This window comes from Neomonachus schauinslandi, chromosome 3 (assembly GCF_002201575.2).
Source record: "Neomonachus schauinslandi chromosome 3, ASM220157v2, whole genome shotgun sequence".
Lineage (NCBI taxonomy): Eukaryota > Metazoa > Chordata > Mammalia > Carnivora > Phocidae > Neomonachus > Neomonachus schauinslandi.
The window spans coordinates 153,313,242-153,324,406 of record NC_058405.1 but is presented as its reverse complement, the minus strand read 5'-3'; the positions used below and the strand labels follow the sequence as shown (position 1 = coordinate 153,324,406).

General features: G+C 35.4%; 1 pseudogene; it reads left to right on the top strand.

Moving 5' to 3' along the window:
- Window positions 1–2,094: 2,094 nt before the first annotated feature.
- On the top strand, window positions 2,095–4,662 carry LOC110592216 (annotated as a pseudogene).
- Window positions 4,663–11,165: the final 6,503 nt, after the last annotated feature.

Sequence of the window (11,165 nt, the reverse complement as noted above, 5' to 3'; positions counted from 1 at the left end):
CACCCTAATGCTAGTATGAAAATATAGTGATGTTACCATCTTTCCTTTTTCTTCAGTTTGTATTATAAAGATTGGCACAAACGATATCAGTATTCATCTATATCACACAGCACAATTCAGATACTAATTTTGTGGTTGGAATGAGGATACATTCCTGGTTATTTACCATTTGTGATTAGTCTATAGTGCAGATGCATCCTGTTCTCTCCACCATCTTTGATGGGATATCAAAAGTGTCAGTGCTGGTCCACTAGGCTTTATCAGCTTGGCAATAAAGATAGTGCTCCTAATTATCCTGGTCTTGATACCCCTGAGTGATGCTGAAACTCAACACCATACAGAGTACCCCCCAAGTAATTATGGAAAGCTCATGGCTTACCTTACATGTTGTCACAAATGAGTCTTCAGTCAGCTGGTTGCTACACTTTTCTGCAGATTATTCCTGCAACTATCAGTGTTTTATTTTCTTACTTTCAGAATCCACTGAATGATAATATATCAACTTGGAACCAACTATCTCATATCCAACTCTGTTGATAACTATGGTGTACTACCAACTCACCAAGAGTCTGCTAACTTCTTTTGGATGAATTCTGGCTTCTTGTATTTTCATTTGATATGGGAAAGTTTCACCTCCCCTTTGCAGTATTTTGATAGGAAAAAAATCCAAAGCAAAAAAGGCTGTGTTCTAATATTTTAGAGACTTTTCATTTCCTTTTCTTTCTAGTTTTATATTAATTAATTATCTAAAATCAATTAGTATTTGGTTAATCTTATTTTCATATGATTGGATAGTGAGAAAGAAAGAGTAACAGGCAAGGAAAAGAGGCCAGTGACCTTGTACTCTTCTCAGTATTTTCCTTTACATCTGGTGGCTAGAACTTCAATTTCATACTTATAAATTATTTTTGTCTCATCTTCTGTGAACATTCTTAGTCATGTCTCTTGTCCACTTTTTTTTTCTATGACTGATTGGTAAGACTATCTAATATCATTTTATTATTGTATCAAATGTATGCTTTATAATATCTTCTCCTTGTTTATGTTTTTTTACTTTTTTATTTACTTATGTAGAATTTTATAGGGAAAGAAGTTCTTATATGTAGATGACACTTTTAATACTTTTCTTTAAATATTATGTTTTTATTTAAGAATTATTTGCTTTGAAAAATGGCCCATAATATTTGTACTGCAACTCCTAGCTTCCTTTCCTACTGAGACTATACAAAGTAAAAAGGCAAATCACAGAGGGGGTAAAATATATGTGAAATGGATATAACAGGCAAATACTTTTTAGCCAGCATATATAAAGCATACTAATCAATTAGTAATAAAAAGACAAATAGAGATATGGGTAAAGAACCTAACGTGTGACTTCATAACAAAAAAAATCGAAATGACTAATAAAGATGAAAATGTGCTTAATCCTGTTAGGAATCAGGTAAATGCAATTAAAACCACAGTGAGATACAATGACCCATCCAGCGGCTTGAAAAAATTATAAAATCTGAGCAAATGTTGGGGAAATGTGGAGCAACTGGAACTCTTATATAATGCAATATATAATTGAAACAGCTGCATTGGGAAAAGATGGGACAGTATCTAATAGAGCAAAAGAGAAACAACCTATGACTCAACAGTCCCATGCTTAGGTATATATTCCACAGGAATGGAAGTTTATGTGTATCCAAAAACATGCACAGGGTTGGGGTGCCTGGGTGGCTCAGTTGGTTAAACATCTGACTCTTGATTGCAGCTCAGGTCATGATCTCAGGGTTGTGGGATTGATCCCCTGTGTGTTGGGCTTTGTGCTGGCCATGGGGCCTGCTTAAGATTCTCTCTCTCCCTTTCCCTCTGCCCCCACCCGCAGCTCACTCACACTCATGCACACACCTCCGCTCACTCTCTCTCTCTCAAAAAAAAAAAAAATGCGCAGGGCTGATGAAAGTATTGTTTGTAACACTTAAAAGCTGTAAATAAGGGCCTTGCTGAGCAGGCTGGCCGGCAGGGCTCCCCTCCCCGGCCCCGACGGGCGAGCGGGCTGCCCTGAGGAGGCGGGGAGGGGAGAGCTGGGCCGGCGGCGGGTGGGTGACAATGCTGAACTTCTGCGCTGCCCCCAGCCGCAAGAGGAAGAGCAGGCAGTCGGACCTGGCCTTTTTCGGGTTCCCGCGGGATCCCGCCAGGTGCCAGAAGTGGGTAGAGAATTATAGGAGAGCGGACTTAGAAGATAAAACACCTGATCAACTAAATAAACATTATCGATTATGTGCCAAACATTTTGAGACCTCTATGATCTGTAGAACTATACATTTTGCAGAGGCATCAGAAAACTAAAGAATGATTGGGGTATTTTATTTCTCAAAATTAATTGAAGCAGATACTTGTGAAGTCATTGAGAGTGTCCTTATAGGACAGTTCTTCGAGATAATGCAATACCAACAATATTTGATCTTACCAGTCATTTGAACAATCCACATAGTAGACACAGAAAACGAATAAAAGAATTGAGTGAAGATGAAATCAGGACACTGAAACAGAAAAAAATTGATGAAACTTCTGAACAGGAACCAAAACATAAAGAAATAAACAACAGCAACGCTCAGAATCCCAGTGCAGAAGAAGGGGGTGAAGAACAGGTTGAAGACATTTTACCTTTAACCCTTGAAGAGAAAGAAAACAAAGAATACTTAAAATCTTTATTTGAAATTTTGATTCTTATGGGAAAACAAAACATCCCTCTGGATGGGCATGAAACTGATGAAATCCCAGAGGGTCTGTTTACTCCGGATAACTTCCAAGCACTGCTGGAGTGCCGGATAAATTCTGGCGAAGAGGTTCTGAGAAAGCGCTTTGAGACAACAGCAGTTAACACATTGTTCTGCTCGAAAACACAGCAGAAACAGATGCTAAACATCTGTGAGAGCTGCATTCGGGAGGAGAACCTCAGGGAAGTGAGAGACTCCCACTTCTTTTCCATCATCACTGATGACGTACGTAGTGGACATAGCAGGGGAAGAACACTTGCCTGTGTTGGTGAGGTTTGTTGATGAATCTCATAACCTGAGAGAGGAATTTGTGGGCTTCTTGCCTTATGAAGCTGATGCAGAAATTTTGGCTGTAAAATTTCACACTACGATAACTGAGAAGTGGGGGTTAAACATGGAGTATTGTCGTGGCCAGGCTTACATTGTGTCCAGTGGATTTTCTTCCAAAATGAAAGTCGTTGCTTCTAGACTTTTAGAGAAATATCCCCAAGCTATCTACACACTTTGCTCTTCCTGTGCCTTAAATATGTGGTTGGCAAAATCAGTGCCTGTTGTGGGAGTATCTGTTGCGTTCGGAACAATTGAGGAAGTTTGTTCTTTCATCCTTTGATCTCCACAATTGCTTTTGGAGCTTGACAATGTAATTTCTGTCCTCTTTCAGAACAATGAGGAAAAGGGTAAAGAACTGAAGGAATCTGCCATTCTCAGTGGACAGGCAGGCATGATGCTTTTGAAATTTTAGTGGACCTCCTGCAAGCACTTGTTTTATGTTTAGATGGTATAAATAGTGATATAAATATTAGATGGAATAACTATATAGCTGGTCGAGCTTTTGTACTCTGTAGTGCAGTAACAGATTTTGATTTCATCGTTACCATTGTTGTTCTTAAAAATGTTCTATCTTTTACAAGAGCCTTTGGGAAAAACCTTCAAGGGCAAACCTCTGATGTCTTCTTTGCAGCCAGTAGCTTGACTGCAGTGCTGCATTCACTAAATGAAGTGACGGAAAATATTGAAGTTTATCATGAATTTTGGTTCGAAGAAGCCACAAATTTGGCAACTAAGCTTGATATTCAGATGAAACTCCCTGGAAAATTCCGCAGAGCCCAGCAAGGTAACCTGGAATCTCAGCTCACTTCTGAGAGTTACTATAAAGAAACTCTAAGTGTTCCAACAGTGGAACACATTATTCAGGAACTGAAAGATACATTCTCAGAACAGCACCTCAAAGCTCTTAAATGCTTATCTCTTGTACTGTCTGTCATGGGACAGCTCAAATTTAATACATCAGAGGAACACCATGCTGACATATACAGAAGTGACTTGCCCAATCCTGACACACTCTCAGCTGAGCTGCATTGCTGGAGAATCAAGTGGAAACACAGAGGGAAAGATACAGAGCTTCCATCCACCATTTATGAAGCCCTGCATCTACCAGACATCAAGTTTTTTCCTAATGTTTATGCATTGCTGAAAGTCCTATGTATTCTTCCTGTGATGAAGGTTGAGAATGAACGCTATGAAAATGGGTGAAAGTGTCTCAAAGCATACCTGAGGAACACTTTGACAGACCAAAGTTCAAGTAACTTGGCTTTGCTTAACATAAATTTTGATATAAAACATGATCTGGATTTAATGGTGGACACATATATCAAACACTATACAACTAAGTCAGAGCTTCCTACAGATAACTCAGAAACCATTGAAAATACCTAAAAGACTTTTAAAGTAGGCTTTCTCTTATGTTTGATATTTGGAAAAATCTGTAAGAAATTTGAAAACATCTTACAGAAAAGCTGTCAGGTGTATGTAGGCCACTTAATCACTGAATATCTTGACCTGTCGACCTCTCATTGAGTACATTAGCCATTGATAATCTGCCTATTTAAATGGCCCCTGTTTAAACTCTCATGCTTTGGAGACATACCTGTTCCAGAAGATAGCATTGAAAGTGCCACATTACACTTCTGTGGGATCTCTGCTAATGGCACTTGGGAATTGTTTTAGTTAAGTCATTTTAGATAAAACATTTATTGTCACTGGATCCAATTGTCTGGTATTGAGTTACCAGTTCTTAGAAGATAAAGATTTTGAAGAGGTATGGGAGGAAGGAGTACATTTTATAAAATGTTACAATGAAGCTCAGAGTGACCTTTGAATAGTAGGAGTGTTAGTATGTTAAAAATCTGTAATGGACAGTTAAGGGAGTTACCAGACAGAGAGAGAGAGAGAGAAACACGTGAGCTTGCCAGGCAAGGATTGCAGTAGAGATTTTGTCTTTATCAAATAAACTTAAAGGAACAAGTTACAGTTAAAGTTTGAATGGGAGAGCCTGCCATTGTTGTTCCACATTGGATTGTTGCTGTTTACATTCCTTTGTTGAGCCTCCATCTTCATAAGCTCTTTAGCAAGTGTATGTAGAACACCTACGTCTTCATAAGCTTTTTAGCAGGTATATGTTGAACACCTCTGTTCATGGTCAAGACAGGATCAGAGGCCATGGATACTGACAACTTATTTGTCTGTTTTCCTCTGTCTTTTTCCATGACTATATCTACTGCCTCATCTTGATTTATAAACAAAACCTGGAAAACCTACAAAAATAAGTGTTTTGTGGTTTATCTAGGAATAATACAGAAAATATTGCCGTTATTTTTGGTGAAGAAAATCATGTATAGTTTATTTCAACCTAAATAAAATGCGAATTTTGTTTAAAAAAAAAAGCTGTAAATAAGCCAAATGTCCATTGACTGTTATCAACAAATCATGAGGTATTGATAATATGAACTATACAGTAGTGAAAATAAAAGAATTGCATAAATAAGCAAAAACCTGGAAAAATGTTAAGGATATACTATTGAGAGAAAGACACAATAGAATGTATGCAGCTTGATTACATTTAAACAAAATCCAAACTTTGTGTAGATCCTAGTACACATGAAAAAAGGAAAACCTCACAGGGTAAATGTTACGGTGTAAGGTCAGTTACTGCTGCTCAGAGGATAAAGGAGGTTATGCTCAGGAAGAGTCATGTGAAGGCTTCTGAAATACTTTTTTTTTAACCTATTTGAAAAATACAGGGGAATCCACTTCACAATGATTTATATTTTATGCAATTTTCTCTGTTTGTCATATTTCACAATAAAAATGCTTTTAGAAAGCATTTTATAAAATACTGTGGTTAGATGCAACCAACTCCATGTCTAAATAATATAAATATGGATATACATATATTACTTGACATTTCTACATTGTGCTATTATAGCTTATTTTCATATTTTTGTTTATCTTCATTTTAAGAAATATCTAGGTATATCTATTCAGGTTTTAGTCGTGCATGTTAAACATTTACAATATAGATTCAAAAGGAATGGGATGGAATAGTTTGTAATTCTTCATTATGTTAAGTTACTGGATATAAAACATGTTTTGTTTTTCATTGTGTTCTGCTGACATGGAGTTCTTAGAATATGTAAAATTCTAGAAAAAAAAGGAATACTTTTAAGCTGCCGAATCTGGTGTGTTAAAATCATTTATCTCCAAAATTCATTGAATAGATTTGGCCCTATTAAAATATTCTTAAATCAACTATGTGGCCCCAGTTTGTTGACAACATGGAATATTTCCAAGTCTTTAAGAGCTTCTCTAAATTTTGCACAAGTTTTAGTTATAATTATGTTTTTTAAGCTTACACTCTGTCAACTACTGGGATTCAGATGTATGTTAGGATTTGTGAGAAAATGGTTGGGTATCTAACCAAGACTCTGTTAGGATGGGAAACTGGTTGCATATTGAAAAAGAATGCACTCTGATATTAACATACAGTGAGTACTATGAGAAAAGTACCATAAATTAATGATCAAGAGTGCAGGTTCTAAATCAAAAGCAAGTTTAAACTTGTCTCCTCCATTTCTGTTTTTCATGACTTAGAGCATGTTATTTACTCTTTTAGGGCCATATTTCCCTCATATATAACATTACACATTCATAGTGTCTAATACAATTATTTTGAGTATTAAATAAGATAATGTATTATAAAGATTAGCTAAATGTCAGGTATATAGCAACCTCTCAATAAGTTATGGCTATATTTATAATGTTTAATTTGAGACCTACTCACATAATAGTTTCACTGTTCAGAGGGTCAAACCAACTAAAAAGTATAGAGTGTGTCTATGGCTCATTGACCACAATGCCTCATCCACATTTAGGTTCAAGAGTCCAAGCTGGGAGGCAGAGCCCAATGGGTAGCAGGTAGGTTTTTTAGTTATTGGAAGCCTTGGGAAGAGATGCTGAAGGACAGTATAAATGAGAGGACTTAAATGTTGGGGATTATTTGGTCTTTGTTGGATTTTTGTGAAAAAAGGTATGTTAATGTTAGAAATAGTTGGGAACAACAGTAAGGGGAACTAGAACTGTGTAGTAAGTGACAACGTGCACTACTGCGAAGCATGTAGTACATACACATAGAACATAGAGCACAAAAAGCTGAAGGTGATGTATTTGAAACTAAAGATGATAGAAGGTCTAATATCCAAACTGAGATTCCAGAATTAAAATGATATTTAGGTTTTTTTCATGGTAAAGATGAAGGTAGTCTCTAAGAAAAATGACCTATGTCTTAGATGGCCAAATCTAAGATAAGCTTCTAAAATTGGAAGGTATATGAATGTCTTATGACCAGCATGATTCTAGACATAGTCCTACATTCTCTCAAAAATTACTGATCAATTCCAATATTATAAAGTTAGAATAGTATGAGAAGATGAGTTCTTCAGGACTTAGAGAAGGCAAAACAAATTTCTGAAGAGTCACTAATCACGGTAGATTTAAAATATGGAATTCTTGCTTAATAGCATCAGTGATTTATAATATGGTTTAGCAGTCAGTATTGGCTAGGTTATAATAACAAATGACTCCAAAATGTGATTTATTTACAAAAACATAGTCTTCTCACTTGTACTCTATGACCAGCTACAGCTCTAATTCATACTGCTTTTTCTCCGAGATCTTAGCTGAAAAGCAACCTGTATGCATACACACACACATAATGACATATGCATATATACTAAAATATATGTGTGTTTTTGAAATATGTATATATTAAAATAAAGAAAGCACCCCTTTCTTTAGGTTAAATCTAATTTTTGTTTTGTTGGTCTTTTTCTCTTACTTTTAAAGTAATACAGTAGAGAATTCAGCACACCAAAGTACCTATATATTTGTCAAATGATTATTATGCTGCTCTTCTATACTTTAATCAAAATAATACGGTATTGCATGAAGATAGTAATATACTGGATTCAGCTGTCTGTTGCATACTTTAATCCTTTTCCTATATCTATGGTAATTGGACACCTTAACCCATTTACTCCAATTTGGTCATCTGCTTCAAAAGAAGAAAACAGTATACACCTTTTTTTGGTAACCTATCTTAGGGTAGATATAACAGGAAATGATGATAACCAATCCTAACTCTGTAACCTTATTTTAAGCAGTTCTTTAGTACAAGAATTAAATAGCAAGCCAGAAACCTATTGAAGCAGAAATTTTTCGTGGGAACTTTTTACACATTTCATGCTCTATTTATTGGAATAATGTAAACAATATGTTTTTACAAAAGTGGCACATACTTGTTGATGACTTACTTGATAGCCATAGTAAATAGTCACAATTTCTTTCTGTCTCTGTTTTTTCTTCAAGAGAACAAGAAAATGAATCTTTAAATACATGGTCAGTTTTAAAGGAGTTTCATGATGCTGAAGCAGAATTTGAACAAAGGCCTCTTGAAACAATGACTTGAAGACTCTATTTTTCACTTGCTTACATGGAATTAGTCACTAATGCCTTTGATTGCTAATTTATTTCTGCAAGATTATAAAATCTGTGATGCAAAGGCCTTTAGGCTGTTCACTGTTTCACGGAAACACGGTATTTCAGAACATAAGAAAGAAGCTTTAATGTCTACTAAAAAGCATTATTAGACTACCTTTTAGACAGGGATTCAAAGATATAATGGTTGGGATAAGATTCTCCCTGACCTTTGACCACAGAAAACTTTTCACAGGTGAATTCTAATTTCCCCTCCTAACTTCCAGAGTCCAAAACTTCCTTGCCATAGTTTCAAACTCTCAAAACACAAAATTAGAAAAATTTTGCATAGTGGATATAAGAAAAGCAAAATTCAAACTTGGTGGTAGTACATGAATTAACTTGATACCATTGTATAAAAATAAAAAAACTAAAATCTCTGGTAGTTATGCAGTGCTGTATTTCAGAAAACCCATCTGCTACCAAATTTGCTTGTAGCAAACAACAGTGGAACATGGCCAATTGATGAGTCATACTGTAAAGTGGGAAAATCACTGAAAGTCCTTTGGAAATATTTTATAGCAAATGTAAAGTCAGTAGATGCTTCTAGCTGTGCATGTAATATACCTGCAATATTTCTGAAAATGTTAATAGTATCACTACAAATATAAGATTCACTTTACTAAAACACAATTTTTCTTGAAACCAGCGACTTCTTAAGTTTATAGGTAATAAAACAAACTTTAGCTTTTAAGCCATTATTGAAAACAAAGAAGTATCTGAAAATAATAGACTATTAAAATATTAGATAATGATTTAGTGATTTTTTCTTCCTGACAACCCCACCGCAATACTACAAAATAAAATAGCGTGAACAATGAATGTAACTATTTTCTAACTCAAGAATCTTTTCAGGACAAGGAAATATATTTTTTAAGGTCTATATAAAATTGTGTGTGCAAAAATGAAGGGACATGTTCTCTTCTTTGTAACTTCCTTCTCAATTCTTTACTAATACCCACTGTAATTGTCATAACAAGTTACCACAGATTGAGTGGCTTGAACAACAGAAATTTATTTCTCACAGTTCTAGAAGCTGGAAATCCAAGATCACAACAGATTTGGCCTGTCTCCTTGGCTACCAGATGGCCTCTTTCTCACTGTGCCTTCACATTTTTTTTTTTTTCTCTGTGCACATGTGGAGAGAGTGAAGTGTCCGGTGTTTTTTCCTCTTTTTCAGTCCTATTTGATTAGGGCTTTGCCTTTATGACCTCATTTAACCTTAATTACCCCCTCAGGGACCCTATCTCTAAATACAGTTACGCTGGTGGTTAGAACTTCAACATATGAATCGGGGGGGCACAATTTAGTCTATAATACATACTATTCAATAGGAAAAGTTCTTTAGAAGAACAAACTTTAATGTTGATGATCCATAAAGTCTACCAATCAACAGTAGTCAACCAACATGACAGATGACTAAATTTTGTTAGCAAATCAATTTTCAAACTTGTAATAACATCAATCCCAGTTTAAAGCAAGAGTTTCTACATGATTTTTAATCTATTTGCTAAACCAACCAACTAATCAAAAGCAAAATGAAACAAAATCAGCCTCCCTCTTAAATATTACTTAATTTTTCAGTATGACTTGATTTTTATCACTAAAGCAAATAAAAATAATTATAATCTGATCATGCTTTTATTCAAACATCATTGCTGCCTTGAGAGATCCTTTTATTAATCCACCCAGATGAGGACTGTATTTAAAGCTGTTAGAATGCCACAGGTATAAACATAAATAACTAAAATGTGGAAAAAGATATAGATGTGAGCAATCAATTTATTTTTCTTAGACCAAAAATTCAGCATAGAGAAGTGGAAGAGATTTGAATTTGAATTTAAAATAATTGAATGTAAACATATCATGAACTAGGGAAAGTGTTCATAAAATAGGAAAATATTCAAATAATATTATCCTGTATGTGTAGTTTTGAAGTGTAAATAACAGCACATTATATATATATATATGTATATATGTATATATGTGCATATATATATATAATGGAATATTATTCAGCCATAAAAAAGAATGAAATCTTTCATTTACCACAACATGGATGGAGTTAGAGAGTATAATGCTAAGTGAAATAAGTCAGTCAGAGAAAGACAAATACCATATGATTTCACTCATATGTGGAATTTAAGAAATAAAACAAATGAGCAAAGGAAAAAGAGAGAGAGGAACCAAGAATCAGATTCTGAACTATAGAACAAACTAGTGGTCATAAGAGGAGAGGTGGGTGGGGAGATGGGTGAAATAGGAAATGAGGATTAAAGAGTACACTTATCCTGGGGCGCCTGGGTGGCTCAGTTGTTAAGCGTCTGCCTTCAGCTCAGGTCATGATCCCGGGGTCCTGGGATCGAGCCCCGCATCGGGCTCTCCGCCCTGCAGGAAGCCTGCTTCTCCCTCTCCCACTCCCCCTGCTTGTGTTCCCTCTCTCGCTGTGTCTCTCTCTGTCAAATAAATAAATAAAAAATCTTTAAAAAAAAAAAAAAGAATAGAACATAGGAAATATTTAAAAAAAAA